Raw genomic sequence first — 16116 nt, forward strand, 5'->3', positions numbered from 1 at the left:
CAAGGCCTTTGAACAAGGACACGACAGACAGAAATCCAACAGGTGCAGCTGGGGAGAAAAAAACTGCCTCTGTTGAACTTCTGCCTGCCACACAGGAGCCCTGCTAGAAGGGATGCCGGTCAAAGCGGTTCTCTTGCTTTTGGACTAAACTTTGAGGCCCCCTTCCAAGAACTCTCCTTTTCTCTCAAGACAGAGGAAGAGAAAGTGGAAGTCGACCGAGGAAATGCTCTGCTCTCGTTTTCGTCTGGGCGCTGCCTTATTATTTTTTAAATATTATATAATAATAATAATAATTTTTTATTTATACCCCGCCCTTCCCGGTTCAGAAAACCAGGCTCAGGGCGGCTAACAACAAACTTAATTGATGCTACAAAAAACAGCATAAAATACGGTATAAAACGTGAATATTGACTATAAGAGGAGCCCACACATCCACACACGCTGAAGAAATAAAGAAATAAACCCCGGCAGAGAAACGGGGCTGCAACTTCACCCAAGAAGAGAGCATTTCTGAGCGTGTGCAGAGTACTGGTACGTTTCTTTTGACGCAGGGTATCACACCAGACGGAGGGGGCTTCTAGGCCAGAAACCGCAGCTAACAAACTGCCCCATCTATTCAGAAACGAACCATTAGAAAAATAAATATGCAAGGAGATTCCTGAAACTCAACACACTGAAGCTCAAGAACTCAGGGGTTATCCGAGAGCCCCCTCCTCCAAAATGGCTTGCCCTCTTCCTCAGCGCCCCCAAAACCCCTGCACCACCAAGTGAGTCAGATATCTCAACTACAGCATCCACAGCAGATGGCAGGGGCGCCAACTCCAGGGGGGCCGGGCACCCACAATTTTTTTGTTTTGGGTGCCCAGTCTCTCCCCCCCCTCCGCTGTCAGCTGGCTGCCACCGCCTTGATAATTTTTGTTGCCCTTTTCTGAACGTTTTCCAGCTCTGTTTTCAGTTGAGGCGACCAGAACCCTACAGGGTGTTCCTGATGTTCTTATCCTGTAGATTTGTATTTGCTTTAGCTGTTCCCCTTCCAGATCTCCAGATCTTAAATTTGCATCAGCTCTCACACCCTCCTACTGCTAGATTTCCTTTCCCTTTGCCGTGTGACCAGGGCGATGGGGCCGTGTCCCAGGGGGGCAGCGCCCGCCTTTCCGTGCAGAAGGTCCCCCCAGGTGGGATCCCTAGTGGGATCCCTGGCGAGGGCTGGGAGAGACCCCGATCTGAAACTCTGGAGAGCCACTGCTGCCAGCCAGAACAGGCAATGGTGGATCCCGATGATCTGACTCAGGACAGGGCAACATCCTACAGGGAACCAGGCAGAGGGCCTTCTCGGTGGTGGCACCCGCCCTGTGGAACGCCCTCCCACTAGATGTCAAAGAGAAGAACAACTACCAGACTTTTAGAAGACATCTGAAGGCAGCCCTCTTTAGGGAAGCTTTTAACGTTTAACAGACTACTGTATTTTAATACTTTGTTGGAAGTCGCCCAGAGTGGCTGGGGAAACCCAGCCAGATGGGCAGTGTATAAATAATAAATATTATTATTATTATTATTATTATTATTATTATTATTATGACCTTCTGAATGATTCAGCCCTGGTTTCTGGGATGTTGCTGCCTCCGAATCTCTCCAAACAGCCTCCGTTGCAAATCCATTTCCCCTCTTCTTGAAGTATCCCATTATAAACAATACCCAAAATTACCAAGCACACCCCTTCGCCTGTTTTCAGGCCACACTCCAGAACAGGGCAGAGTAAAAATTATCATCATCATCATACCTCACCCATCTGATTGGGTTGCCCCAGCCACTTGCAGCGGCTTCCAACAGATTAATAATAATAATAATAATAATAATAATAATAATAATAATAATAATTTATTTATACCCCGCCCATCTGGCTGGGCTTCCCCAGCCACTCTGGGCAGCTTCCAACAAAATATTAAAATACAGTAATGCATCAAACATTAAAAGCTTCCCTAAACAGGGCTGCCTTCAGATGTCTTCTAAAAGTCTGACAGTTGTTGTTCTCTTTGACATCTGGTGGGAGGGCGTTCCACAGGGTGGGATATAGATATAGAAACATAAACATAATAAAACACCACACATTTAAAAGCTTCTCTCTATAGGGCCCCTGTAAAGGAAATCCCCTGTTCAGTCGTGGAATAATCCCCAAACGCCGTGGGCAAGTCCCTCTCCATTTTGGCCAAACCCGCCTTGCAAGGCTGTCCTTGTGGAATCTTTGCAAAATGCGAAGGTGTCCCCTTACGCGCCCAGTCCTGACTTACAGGGCCAGAAAGAAATATCTATTTAAAAGAGAGAGAGAGAGAGAGGTGAGGGGGAAGCCGTATTTTCAACCTTCAAAGCCCGCAGCTTCTCAATGTCTCCTCTGTCTCAGATTCCTCCAGCTGAGATTAGCAGCTCATTCATTTCCTTCGCCGCACCAACACCCGCAGCTCATCTGCATCGCCTGGCACCCTCTGCCCCTTGGCACCGCTGCCCTGCCCTTTTCCTAGCACCCATCAAGAGGGAGGTGCCCTCCCAGACAAGGCTCACCCGTCTTGTAAATCCTCACCGGGGAATCACGGCCACCAAACCAGAACTGACATCATTCAACTGGGATGTAAGTCAGACCGAGTCAGATTCTCGCTCCATCCTGCCCTGTATTGTCCACACGGGCCGGCAGCATCTTAGAAAAAGCTGAGCCCTTGATCTGCCCCCGAGACCCCCCCCCCCCAAAATCCCAACTCTGGCCCAAAGCCCCCTTCCCTATTGAAATGGGCGCCCACCTGTTTTCAAAACCAATTTACTGGATAACAAGGAGGGGGAAAATCCTCTCAGCCAGCCCAGTTGGATAAGATTGGATTCTAAACTTAATGGGCTTATGGGGTGTCCCTCATTAGAGAGGAATGCAAATTACAGTATTGCACTTGTCTGGGACGCGACCCACTGCCCATTCTGCTGAGTGGGGCCAGGGAACCTCTGCCCCATAAGTCCTGACCTGAGTTGGCCACCTAATACATTTGGACCCCACCCCAGTTCCTCCCCACCCCCCAAAAAAACTCCCCAGCATTGCATCACTGGGAAAGCCGCCTCTTCCAAAGCCTCAAAATGTTTTCAGTGCTCGCCTCTCCAGCGCCCACACCTCCCGGACATTAATTCTGACCCCCCCCCCGACATGAGACCCTCTTGAACCGTCTTCCATACGCGCGCCCCCCCCCCCCCGCCTTACCAAAAACGCACGTCTCTTTCCAGGCATTTTCTCAACTCTTCAACTCCCTCCCCCAAAAACCTTCTCCATCCGCAGATTTCTCCATTCGCACCTGGGACCGCCCTGTCCTCTCCTGTCCCGACTAGACCCCCCGCCGGGTCACCCCCCTCACTGATCTTCCAGGCCAACTCTCCCCCCGTAAAAAAACCCCCCAAAACCCCATCTTTCAAATGAATGCTTAAGATCTAGAGACCTATCCCAACTTCTCCGGAGTTTTTAAAACGCGCAGGCACACTTTAGGTCGCTCTTTCGCCCTACTGACCTGCGGAACTCCCCGCGACGCGGACCAAGCACCCCCACAGCCCAACCACTCCTGGCACCAACACCCACACCGGCACTCTCGCCACCCCCCCCAAAAAAAACCCCACACACAGCATGCGCAACAAAGTCCTTCTTTCCTCCACTGATCCCTGGACGCCCCTCCAGAGGCTCCATCGCCCCTGGGGCTCCATCCGTGCCCCCTGGCACCCACACCCTTCCCGTGCCCCCTGGCGCGCCCTCCTTCCAAACTCTCGACGAAGCCATCCTTTGCGCCCACCCGCGATCCCCTGGGCGCTCCTTTGCGCACGGCCAGGGCGCGCTCTCCCCTTGGCACCGAGGGCGCACCCGGACTGGCACCCACCTGGCGCTCAGCAGCCGAGCTCGACCCGCTCCCGTCTGGCCTCTGCTTCTCCTCGGAGCTCTCTGAAGTTGGAGAGGGCTCTGCCAGCGCCTGTCTTCTGTCAGGAGCGCGGGGTGGAGCCGCCTGGGTTGGGTGTCACAACTATGAGAAATATCCGGGGAGGGAAAGGCACCTCTTGCACCACGGGTACCGTAAGAGGGAAGCGTCCTCTTCTCTGGGCATGTGGAGAGCTGGCACGGTGCCCACCAGGGTGAGTCAAGGGGGAGGCAAGCAGGAGGGGATGAACTGGCTGCCCCCGCTGTGGGTCTGCAAGGAGAAAGGGGTGTGTGTGTGTGTGTGGCGGGTACAAGGCTTCCCCAGAAATGCGCGCACGGCCCTCATCCATATTTTGCATCCTGCCTTTCCTCCACCAGCGGTTCTCAACCTGTGGGTCCCCAGATGTTGTTGGACTACAACTCCCATCATCCCTGAGCTCCGGCCTTGCTAGCTAGGGGTGATGGGAGTTGTAGTTCAACAACATCTGGGGACCCACAGGTTGAAAAAGGCTGCTCCAGACCAAGGAAGTTAAAACCGTGCAGAGAAAAACTCAAAGAGTTAAAAACATGTTGGTTTTTTTAAAAGCCACAAAGGCTAGTAGAATTAAAACAACATTTAAAAAAACCCCAAGTCTATCATGTCTCTACAACGCATCTCAAACGCGTTTCCACCCCTCCCCAAAATAATTTTGGGAAGTGTAGTTTGCTCAGGGTGCTGGGAATTGTAGCTCTGCGAGGGGTGGACTGCAATTCACAGGATTCCGGGTGCGTGGGTCTGGATTTTGCTTCAGAGGCACTGAGGTCTCTCTTGTGTACAAAGATGTGTCTAAATAATAATACAGTGGTACCTCGGGTTACATACGCTTCGGGTTACAGACTCCGCTAACCCAGAAATAGTGCTTCAGGTTAAGACCTTTGCTTCAGGATGAGAACAGAAATTGTGCTCCTGCGGCGTGGCGGCAGCAGGAGCCTCCATTAGCTAAAGTGGTGCTTCAGGTTAAGAACAGTTTCAGGTTAAATACGGACCTCCGGAACGAATTAAGTACTTAACCTGAGGTACCACTGTAGTGCCATAATAAAAATTGTTTGTTATTAGAAATAGAAAGTCATCTGTCAGGCCAGCGATTGAATTTGGGACCAGATTTCCTGCGGTGGCACCAGAGCGGGCGACACTTTGCACATGCATGTGAGAAAAGCTGAGCCTAGGGAGGCGGACAGGAGACCCGCTGAATAAAACTGCAAATACAAATCTACAGTATAAGAACATCAGGAACACCGCGGAGGGTTCTGGTTGCCTCAACTCAAAACGGATATCGTTGAGCTGGAAAATGTTCAGAAAAGGGCAACAAAAATTATCAAGGCAGTGGCAGCCAGCTGGCAGCGGAGCGGGGAGGCTGGGCACCCCTGCCATCTGCTGTGGATGCTTTAGTTGAGATTCCTGCATTGCAGGGGGTTGGACTAGATGACCCCAGGATACCTTCCAACTCTGCAATTGTATGTTCCTGGTTTTTTTTTAACCCACCTTATTTTGTATCAACCAGCCAGATCTCCCTCATTCCTGCCTTTTATTCTGTCTGTGTGGGCAACCACACGTAGAGGACATTTGCCATTACCTAGGACGCGGGTGGTGCTGTGGGTTAAACCACAGAGCCAATCAGAAGGTCGGTGGTTCGAATCTCCGCAACGGGGTGAGCTCCCGTTGCTCGGTCCCTGCTCCTGCCAACCTAGCAGTTCGAAAGCATGTCAAAGTGCAAGTAGATAAATAGGTACCACTCTGGTGGGAAGGTCAACGGCGTTTCTGTGCGCTGCTCTGGTTCGCCAGAAGCGGCTTAGTCATGCTGGCCACATGACCCGGAAGCTGTACGCCGGCTCCCTCGGCCAATAAAGCGAGATGAGCACCGCAACCCCAGAGTCGGCCATGACTGGACCTAATGGTCAGGGGTCCCTTTACCTTTACCTAGGAAGAAAGAACTGGATGGGTCATTTACAAAAGGGACTCTGAGATCTAATTTGCACATTTTATTTGAGAATTGATTTTTATTCTGTGTGATAAGAAATATTTGGTGGATTTGACCGTAGTTTCACTGCATATGTAGTGACCGCTGTGGTTTTTTCAACCTTCTTTTGATTTCTTTATATGTTGCCCTGGCCTTTGGCTAGCGCAATAAAATCCAATATACATTACTTTGTTTTTATGGAGGCAACTTGTTTTAAACTGCTTTTAATGTATGTTAATGTTCCAACCTGGGTGAAGTGTCGGTAATAAGTAAATAACAACAATATGGAAAGATGCTTATCTGGCAGGGAGGCTCCTTCGTATTCTCGTAAAGCCTCTTGCTTCCCTGGAGGGCGGACAAGAGAAAAGTGTTTGTGCGGCAGAAAACCAGGCTGTGAATACAACACTGTGCCTTTAAAACGCATCCGGAGTACATTTCTCCTCTCAGAGAATTCTGGGCACTGTAGTTCACCTGCTCAGAGAGTTACAACTCCCAGCGACCTTTAACAAACTACAGCACCCAGAATGCTTTGAGGGGAGAGAAGGGTCCTTAAAGGCGTAGTAGTGCAAACAGGGCCTTGTTGTTATTGTTTAGTCGTGTCCGACTCTTCGTGACCCCCTGGACCAGAGCATGCCAGGCCCTCCGGTCTTCCACTGCCTCCTGCAGTTTGGTCAAACTCATGCTGGTAGCTTCGAGAACACTATCCAACCATCTCGTCCTCTGCCGTCCCCTTCTCCTTGTGCCCTCCATCTTTCCCAGCATCAGGGTCTTTTCCAGGGAGTCTTCTCTCTTCTCATGAGGTGGCCAAAGTCTTGGAGCCTCAGCTTCAGGATCTGTCCTTCCCGCGAGCACTCAGGGCTGATTTCCTTCAGAATGGAGAGGTTTGATCTTCTTGCAGTCCATGGGACTCTCAAGAGTCTCCTCCAGCACCATAATTCAAAAGCATCCATTCTTCGGCGATCAGCCTTCTTTATGGTCCAGCTCTCACTTCCATACATCACTACTGGGAAAACCATAGCTTTTACTATACGGACCTTTGTTGGCAAGGTGATGTCTCTGCTTTTTAAGATGCTGTCTAGGTTTGTCATTGCTTTTCTCCCAAGAAGCAGGCGTCTTTTAATTTTGTGACTGCTGTCACCATCTGCAGTGATCATATGTTATCTTTGTCCATGGAGTTTTCTTGGCAGGGATACTGGCCAGGAGGTGATGGGACCAGGTGATGGATATTTGCCAGGAGGTGATGGGACCAGCAACTCACATTACCTCCAAGCAATGGCCGAGGGAATCACAGAGCTGGAAGAGACCCCTAGAGTCATCTAGTCCATCCCCTGCAATGCAGGAATCTCAGCTAAAGCATCCATAACAGATTCCGCTTAAAAACCTCCAAGGAAGGAGAATTCACCACCTCCCGAGGAAGTCCGTTCCCCTGTCAAACAGCTCTTAGTCAACCATAGCTTTGACTATACGGACCTTTGCCAGGATTGAACCCTGGGGCCTTCCTTCTGCACCCAGAGCGGCTGCTCTGTTCCTGAGCCACAGCCGTTGCCCAATCTGGGGCGACATGATCCGCGCAGAACTGTGCACCTCATCGGAATGAAGTCACCCTCGCTTCTCCCGAAAGTTGCTCCCTCCTCATAAATCCTCCTCCTTCCCAAGGAAGACTCTTGCGAGGCTGAGTCACTGTCCCAGAAACGACTTGTTGCGAGTTCCTAGAATCCCACGCGGAAAGGGATGCCAATAAATCATTTGGGGGAGCGTCAGCCTGAGAATGGAACCCAGGATACCTGAGCAAAACTTTTTCTCCCGTTGGACTAAACTCCTTCCCAGGTTGTGTACACAACATACATTTAAAGCGCATTTCCCACCCACCTACCCAGAACCATAGGGGCACGGGTGGTGCTGTGGGTTAAACCACAGAGCCTAGGACTTGCCGATCAGAAGGTTGGCGGTTTGAATCCCCGCGAGGGGGTGAGCTCCCGTTGCTCGGTCCCTGCTCCTGCCAACCTAGCAGTTCGAAAGCATGAAGTGCAAGTAGATAAATAGGTACCACTCCGGCGGGAAGGTAAACGGCATTTCCGTGCGCTGCTCTGGTTCACCAGAAGCGGCTTAGTCATGCTGGCCACATGACCCGGAAGCTGGACGTCGGCTTCCTCGGCCAGTAAAGCGAGATGAGCGCCGCAACCCCAGAGTCAATCACGACTGGACCTAATGGTGAGGGGTCCCTTTACCTTTTTACCAAGAACCATGGGAACTGTAGTTTACGCTTTGCGACGCTACAATTCCCAGCACTCTTAACAAACTACAGCCACCAGGTTCAAACAGAAACAATAGAGCATCTGCTTCTCCACTGCCTATACGATATAGAGAAACTGCCTCTCATGTCTTGCTACGCTGCCGTTTCTACGGGGATATACGCTCGGTATTTATCACTCCCGTTATACAAAAATCTCCAAATGGGTCCGAACTTCAATGTATAAAACTCCGGGTAGAGGGCAAGGATCTAGAGATCACGCTAAGAATCATAGAATCATAGAGTTGGAAGAGACCACCAGGGCCATCGAGTCCAACCCCTTGCCAAGCAGGCAACACCATCAGAGCACTCCTGACATATGGTTGTCAAGCCTCTGCTTAAAGACCTCCAAAGAAGGAGACTCCACCACACTCCTTGGCAGCAAATTCCACTGTCAAACAGCTCTTACTGTCAGGAAGTTCTTCCTAATGTTTAGCTGGAATCTTCTTTCTTGTAGTTTGGATCCATTGCTCCGTGTCCGCTTCTCTGGAGCAGCAGAAAACAACCTTTCTCCCTCCTCTATGTGACACCCTTTTATATATTTGAACATGGCTATCATATCACCCCTTAACCTCCTCTTCTCCAGGCTAAACATGCCCAGCTCCCTTAGCCGTTCCTCATAAGGCATCGTTTCCAGGCCTTTGACCGTTTTGGTTGCCCTCCTCTGGACACGTTCCAGTTGGTCAGTGTCCTTCTTGAACTGTGGTGCCCAGAACTGGACACAGTACTCCAGGTGAGGTCTGACCAGAGCAGAATACAGTGGCACTATTACTTCCCATGATCTAGATGCTATACTCCTATTGATGCAGCCCAGAATTGCATTGGCTTTTTTAGCTGCCGCGTCACACTGTTGGCTCATGTCAAGTTTGTGGTCAACCAAGACCACAAAGGGTGGCCAAATTCTGTGCGACTGCCATAAAACCTAGGGAACAAGCTGTACTACCAAAATGATTAAGGTTTTCAATGACAATTTTAGGTTATCAAGATTTAATATATATTTTTAACTGCCGCTATATCTGTATTGTCTCTGTTATACCCAATTGCAATTCAATGTATTCCTGTTGTGTTTTATGATTTCCCTGATATTGTAAGTGAGCTCCCGGAACTGTTCTGTGACCGTAATAATAAAATTCATTCATTCTGATATAGAAAAATGTGTATTAACCTCATCTCCCCACTACTCCATAAGTACCCAGGGTGCACTGGACAATTTTATACAGTACCTCCTTGCTGCTGTCAGATTCCAATCCTGCTACAACATACGACATTGCCAGATTCTGCACAACAGCTTTCAAAATCCGTCAGACGATGACCTGGGCCACAAACTAGATTGAATGAACACTCACATCAGAGCGCTATCTAAATTGATAATTGTAGTCTTTTATATACTAGCCTTTTACGCTCTTCCGTATGCCTCTAATGTTCTTAACCCTTCTTTTAGATTCTGTCCGTTTCTTTTAGATTCTTACGGTCTTTCAGATATACCTTCTGTTTTAATATTTTTTAGCTTTCCAGAATCTGTAAGATTCTAAATGATTGTATCCTAACCCCTGCTTATGCTGGTCTATGACAGTAATAAAGATTTGATTGAAACAGTCGCCAGGGTGCTTGCTGAGTACGTGGCTGTAGTAGAAGAGAGACAGTCACAGAACTGAGAAATTACACAAAACAAGTGAAAAATCCCTGAAACAAGAAGTAATCGACTAGAAATATTATCTTATAGAAATAAACTAAATAATAAAAATCAAAAAGTTTAAGGGAAAAATTAGAAAAACCTAGAATTGTACAAAGCCTAAACGGGATGCCGGCTACAAACCCCGTTTCACTGAACTATTCAGTTTCCTCAGAAGGAAATAGGAAAATCCTAAACCTTAAATGACCAAAATTCAAAAAAGGGGGTGAAAACTCCCCAAAATTCTGAAGTTAACCCCCTCTTTTGAATTTTGGTCATTTAAAGTTTAGGATTTTCATATTTTTAGTCGATTACTTCAGGGATTTTCACGGTACAGTGGTACCTCGGGTTACATTTGCTTCAGGTTACATACGCTTCAGGTTACAGACTCCGCTAACCCAGAAATAGTGCTTCAGGTTAAGAACTTTGCTTCAGGATAAGAACAGAAATCGTGCTCCGGCGGCATGGCAGCAGCGGGAGGCCCCATTAGCTAAAGTGGTGCTTCAGGTTAAGAACAGTTTCAGGTTAAGAACGGACCTCCGGAACGAATTAAGTACTTAACCTGAGGTACCACTGTATTTCATTTGTTTTGAGTGCGTGGTTGTGGCTGTTTTCTTTAGAATATGGCATGTGCGTATGGGGCCGAACGCTCCTCTTTGGCCCATGGGCACCCGCTCGGCTCTGCAGCTGAAGCTAGGACCCAGGAGTCCGGGCCAGGCGGAGCTAGATTTGGGCGAAAGATTGTTCCTAGGGGTGTTGGCAGCATCTGTTGGAGCTGAGGTACGTGTTGGGGCAGGTTGAGGGAGGGTGCAGCACAGGGCAGGAGGGATGGAGAGAGGTGGGGCAGCAAGCCTTTTGTTGAAGGATCAGCTGGGCCCGGGCTCCTTTAAGAGTGGCTCAGCAGGCAGGTATTCAACCGGTGCAGCGCGTACACACACACACACACACAGAGAGATGCATTTTAAATATTCTTATTTATCCATTGTTTTTGCATCTCCTTCTTCATCTCAGGTGCTTCAGGGTGGTTTGCTTGGTCCCCCCCTTCTATAATGATGACAATTCTCCCTCACAACAACCCTTTGAGGTAGGTTAGGCCAGTGTTTTTCAACCTTTTTTGGGCAAAGGCACACTTGTTTCATGAAAAAAATCACGAGGCACACCACCACCATTAGGAAATGTTAAAAAATTTAACTCTGTGCCTATATTGACTATATATAAAGTAATTCTCTTGAATAGGAATCAAATAAACATAAAGAAGCATGGTTTAACATTCAAGCGTGGTTTAATATTTTTTTCTTTAATGGCAAACAAAAACGTTGCAGACCGTTCTCTGCTCAGCGGGGATCGATCTGCTGATCCCCGCTGAGCCGGCGGAGCTACAGCTCCGTCTCCACACTGTGTGCGGAGAGGGAGATGTCAGAGCCCCACTGCTCTCTATGGGGAATCGGATGAGAGCAGACCGCCTGTCTGCTCTCATCCGATCCCATCCGATCTGATCCCCACTCAGGACGGATGGAAAATAGGGTGGACACAGTCCGGCGCCCGCCTAGTGGGCGAAAATTTGACTTTTTTTTTTTAAATCTTTCGAATTTTTCAGTTTTCCCCATGGCACACCAGGCAACATCTCGCGGCACACTAGTGTGCCGCGGAACAGTGGTTGAAAAACACTGGGTTAGGCAAGTGACTGGGACATATATTTATGCGGTTAGTGAAACAAGCACAGGTTTTCCAAAGGCCTGTGAGGGTTGGGGGTGTACTTGTGGGGGGATGGAAGAGTCTGCAGAAGCTTTTTTCCTGGCAGAAAGTTTTTATTTCTTTAAATCTGTACACCACCCTTCATCTCAGGGCAGTCCACAACATAAAAATTCAAGACGAAAACGCAAAATACATAATAAAAACAAGAACACACATACACACAAATGTATGTTTAAAAGTTTAAAAGGCGCAAGGAGATAGGATAATAATATATCAAGGATGGAATAACAAATAAAGCGAATAACACAACAATAACAAAAATAATACAGTGGTACCTCTGGTTAAGTACTTAATTTGTTCTGGAGTCCGTTCTTAACCTGAAACTGTTCTTAACCTGAAGCACCACTTTAGCTAGTGGGGCCTCCTGCTGCCGCCGCGCCGCCGGAGCCCAATTTCTGTTCTTATACTGAAGCAAAGTTCTTAACCTGAAGCACTATTTCTGGGTTAGCGGAGTGTGTAACCTGAAGCGTATGTAACCTGAAGCATATGTAACCTGAGGTACCACTGTAGTAGGTAAAGAAGATCACACATGGGTGAGGTACTGGGCTGTGGGGGAGGAGGTGAAGGGATTAATTGAAATTGTTAAAGATTGGTATAGGATTTAAGAGATTTAAATTTTTATAAAGATTCTATAGGGAAAGCAGAAAGCAGCAAGAAATATCAAGTTAAGGTATCAGAGAGGAGATCAGTGTAAATGAAAACATGAGACATGTGGTTTTGTTACATATGATTTTATTCTGGAGTTGTCTGTTTATTTTGGCGTTGTTTGTTGTAAAGAATGTATATTATGTGAATAAAATAATAAAGGATTTGCAAAACCCGGGGAAAAATATGTATGGGGCTGATGGGAGTTGGAGTTCCACGCTGTCAAAAGGTTCCTCACAGCCCTGAGTTGGAGATACTGCAAGGGTGAAAACAGCCCCTGTTGAATTTCTACCTGTCACAGAACCCAAAAAGGGGGTGGTATGTGAGGAAAGAGAGAGACATTGGCCCACCTGACCTTCTGCCTGGGGTGTCTCTGCTTTTAGAGACAGCAAAACTAAACTATTTCTCTCTGGACTTTCTCAGCCCTTTAAGAACATTCTCCAACCCTCACACATTTAACCAGGGCTTAAAATTTTTGAAATGAAGATGTGCTGGGGCTTAATCCTGGAGCCGACTCCTTTTCTGAAACCTTGTGAGCCTCAGGCACATTTGAAGAACATACAGTGGTACCTCGGGTTAAGTACTTAATTCGTTCCGGAGGTCCGTTCTTAACCTGAAACTGTTCTTAACCTGAAGCACCACTTTAGCTAATAGGGCCTCCTGCTGCCGCCGCACCGCAGGAGCACGATTTCTGTTCTCACCCTGAAGCAAAGTTCTTAACCTGAAGCACTATTTCTGGGTTAGCGGAGTCTGTAACCTGAAGCGTCTGTAACCTGAGGTACCACTGTACTCAGCTTCTGCCAAAGAATCCCAGGAACCGTAGCTTACCGCTCACAGCACCTTTAACAAACTAGAGTTCCCAGGAACTAGCCATGCACTAGATGTATGGATGTGACTACAGGGAAGAAATCATTCCCTGCACTGCGGAGAGGGAATCACTCTCTGCGCTTGCTCAGAGGCACTCTTTGCTCAAAAAATCCCAGGCTTGTTTCTGAGCAACAAAAACAGTTTGACAGATTCCGCCTCATCTTTGGAAGCGTCATCCCATAGAGAAAGGAACACGCAATCCACGCCTCGATGCAATCTGCTGGGTGTGCGTCTTTCGCTGCGGGTCCTTGTAAGTGTGCCAAAAAAGCGTGGCGATGTACACATCAAGCGTTTTGAGCCACGGTCCCTGCATTGCAAGGGGTTGGACTAAATGGGGTACGGAATGGGGTAACTGTGCCCCTGAAGGACCAGGTGCGCAGCCTGGGAGTCATTTTGGACTCACCGCTGTCCATGGAGGCGCAGGTCAATTCTGTGTCCAGGGCAGCTGTCTACCAGCTCCATCTGGTACGCAGGATGAGACCCTCCCTGCCCGCAGACTGTCTCACCAGAGTGGTGCATGCTCTGGTTATCTCCCGCTTGGACTACTGCAATGCGCTCTACGTGGGGCTACCTTTGCAGGTGACCCAGAAACTGCAACTAATCCAGAGTCTGGCAGCTAGACTGGTGACTGGGAGCGGCCGCCGAGACCACATAACACCGGTCCTGAAAAACCTTCATTGGCTCCCAGGACGTTTCCGAGCACAATTCAAAGTGCTGGTGCTGACCTTGAAAGCCCTAAACGGCCCTATATACCTGAAAGAGCATCTCCACCCCCATCGTTCTGCCCGGACACTGAGGTCCGGCTCCGAGGGCCTTCTAGCGGTTCCCTCCCTGTGAGAACTGAGGTTACAGGGAACCAGGCAGAGGGCCTTCTCGGTAGTGGCACCCACACTATGGAACGCCCTCCCACCAGATGTCAAGGAAATAAGCAACTATCTGACTTTTAGAAGACATCTGAAGGCAGCCCCGTTTAGGGAAGTTTTTAACGTTTGATGTTTTATCGCTTTTTTATTATATTCTGTTGGGAGCTGTTGGGCAGGGAATGAATGAATGAATAAAATATTATTATTATTACAATTCTGTGATTCTTTGAAAAGGTACTCTGCAGCTGCTCAGAGGCACTTTGTCTTTGCGATTACCCGATGCAGCATTCCGGAAGGCGAGCACTTCCACTAAAATGCCTAATGGATAAAAACCCTTCGGATCCCAAGGAGGCTTCTGTACTTCATCATCGCTGACAGCTGATATTGGCTTTGGGATGGATTAAATCACCCTCGTTCTCCCTGCCAAAATATTGCTGCAATCACATGCCATGATGAATTTCTTCCCAGGAAGGCTCCTGTGTCTGGAACAGATGCCCAGCAGGCAGAAAGGCAACAGGTGCAGCTTATTCCACATGTGGCAATCTCATGCCATTTCTACAAAAGCAGAGATATTGCCTATTACTTAGATAACCTTATAATTGCGCTTAGATCCGAAGGAGCGCAATACACAGGACTCTCCCGCTTCTCATTTTCTCCTTGCGACAACAACCCTGTGAGGTAGGCTACACGAAGAGTGTGTCTGACCCGGTGAGCTTCGTGGGTGAATGGAGATTCGAACCCAGGTCTCCAAGATCCTAGTCCAACTCTCTGCCCGCTACACTGCGACACACTTTCTCATCCATACGGGGCTCAGATTTGGACTGGTAACCACCTTAGTATTTTGGAAGCTGTTCAATCAAAGTTGCTAAGGCAGATTTTTTTCTGTACCGCCATGTGTCCCAAACGCATCTTTGAGACTGGAGGCAAGTCTCCCTTCAGTAGAAGTACGGACTTGGCAACGAACTCTTAACTTCTGGCTCCGCCTAAACTCAAATCCCCGCGGTTTACTATCCCTAGTACTTCAAGACTCCCATAAAAGTGCCTGGCTTAAAGGTAAAGGGACTCCTGACCATTAGGTCCAGGCGTGGCTGACTCTGGGGTTGCGGCACTCATCTCGCTTTACTGGCCGAGGGAGCCGGTGTACAGCTTCCGGGTCATGTGGCCAGCATGACTAAGCCATTTCTGGCGAACCAGAGCAGCACACGGAAACACCGTTTACCTTCCTGCCAGAGCGGTACCTATTTATCTACTTGCACTTTGACGTGCTTTCGAACTGCTAGGTTGGCAGGAGCAGGGACTGAGCAACGGGAGCTCACCCCGTCACGGGGATTCGAACCGCCGACCTTCTGATCGGCAAGTCCTAGGCTCTGTGGTTTAACCCACAGTGCTAAAACTGTCTATCAGAAACTTCACTCTTGTGTCCTATCCCCACAACACCTACTCACGATGGGCCCTACTAAAGCAAACAGTCTAATTGGTCAACATCTAAAAGATATTGAGCATCAGAACAACCGGGCCACCATGAGGAAATTCTGCCCTTGGTATGTCCAGTTTCCACCTCTCCATTTTGATTCTCTGGCCCCATATCTGTACAAACTTACTATCCCAAAATACAGATATGCTTTTACACTTGCAAGACTGGATGTTTTGCCATCTGTGGTACTTATGGGTCGATTTCAAAAGATCCCACCTGAGAAACGTCTTTGCCCCTGTGGAGAGGGTAGCACCGAAACAGCAGCACACGTCCTCCTGTCTTGTACTCTCTGCAAAGACCTGAGGAATGAGATCATCACCCCACTCGTACTAACCATCCCAGGGCACTCAGCCACTGCCACAATGTCCTTTCTTTTGTTAGATCAAAATGAGCAGATAACGGCAAAGTTGCTAGGTTCATAGCAGGGGCAATCAGAATAAGGGCAAAAAGTGAGGAGGAATTAAAGAACTTTTTAATGCGGGTGAAAGAGGAGAGCGTAAATATGGTCTGAAGCTCAACATCAAAAAAACGAAGATCATGGCCACTGAGCCCATCACCTCCTGGCAAATAGAAGGGGAAGAAATGGAGTGATAGATTTTACTTTCTTGGGCTCCGTGATCACTGC

The 16116-nt window shown here is 48.5% G+C and overlaps 1 protein-coding gene across 1 annotated transcript in view; it reads right to left on the minus strand.

Moving 5' to 3' along the window:
* Window positions 1-4044, minus strand: part of TGM1 (transglutaminase 1) — a 56952-nt gene extending 52908 nt beyond the window's left edge. Inside the window, exon 1 of the mRNA XM_083410201.1 lies at window positions 3894-4044. The gene's annotated coding sequence lies outside the window, so the exon portion shown is untranslated. The remainder of the gene's footprint in view (window positions 1-3893) is intronic.
* Window positions 4045-16116: the final 12072 nt, after the last annotated feature.

The sequence above is a fragment of the Podarcis tiliguerta genome (genome assembly GCF_965153285.1).
Source record: "Podarcis tiliguerta genome assembly, chromosome: 13".
Lineage (NCBI taxonomy): Eukaryota > Metazoa > Chordata > Lepidosauria > Squamata > Lacertidae > Podarcis > Podarcis tiliguerta.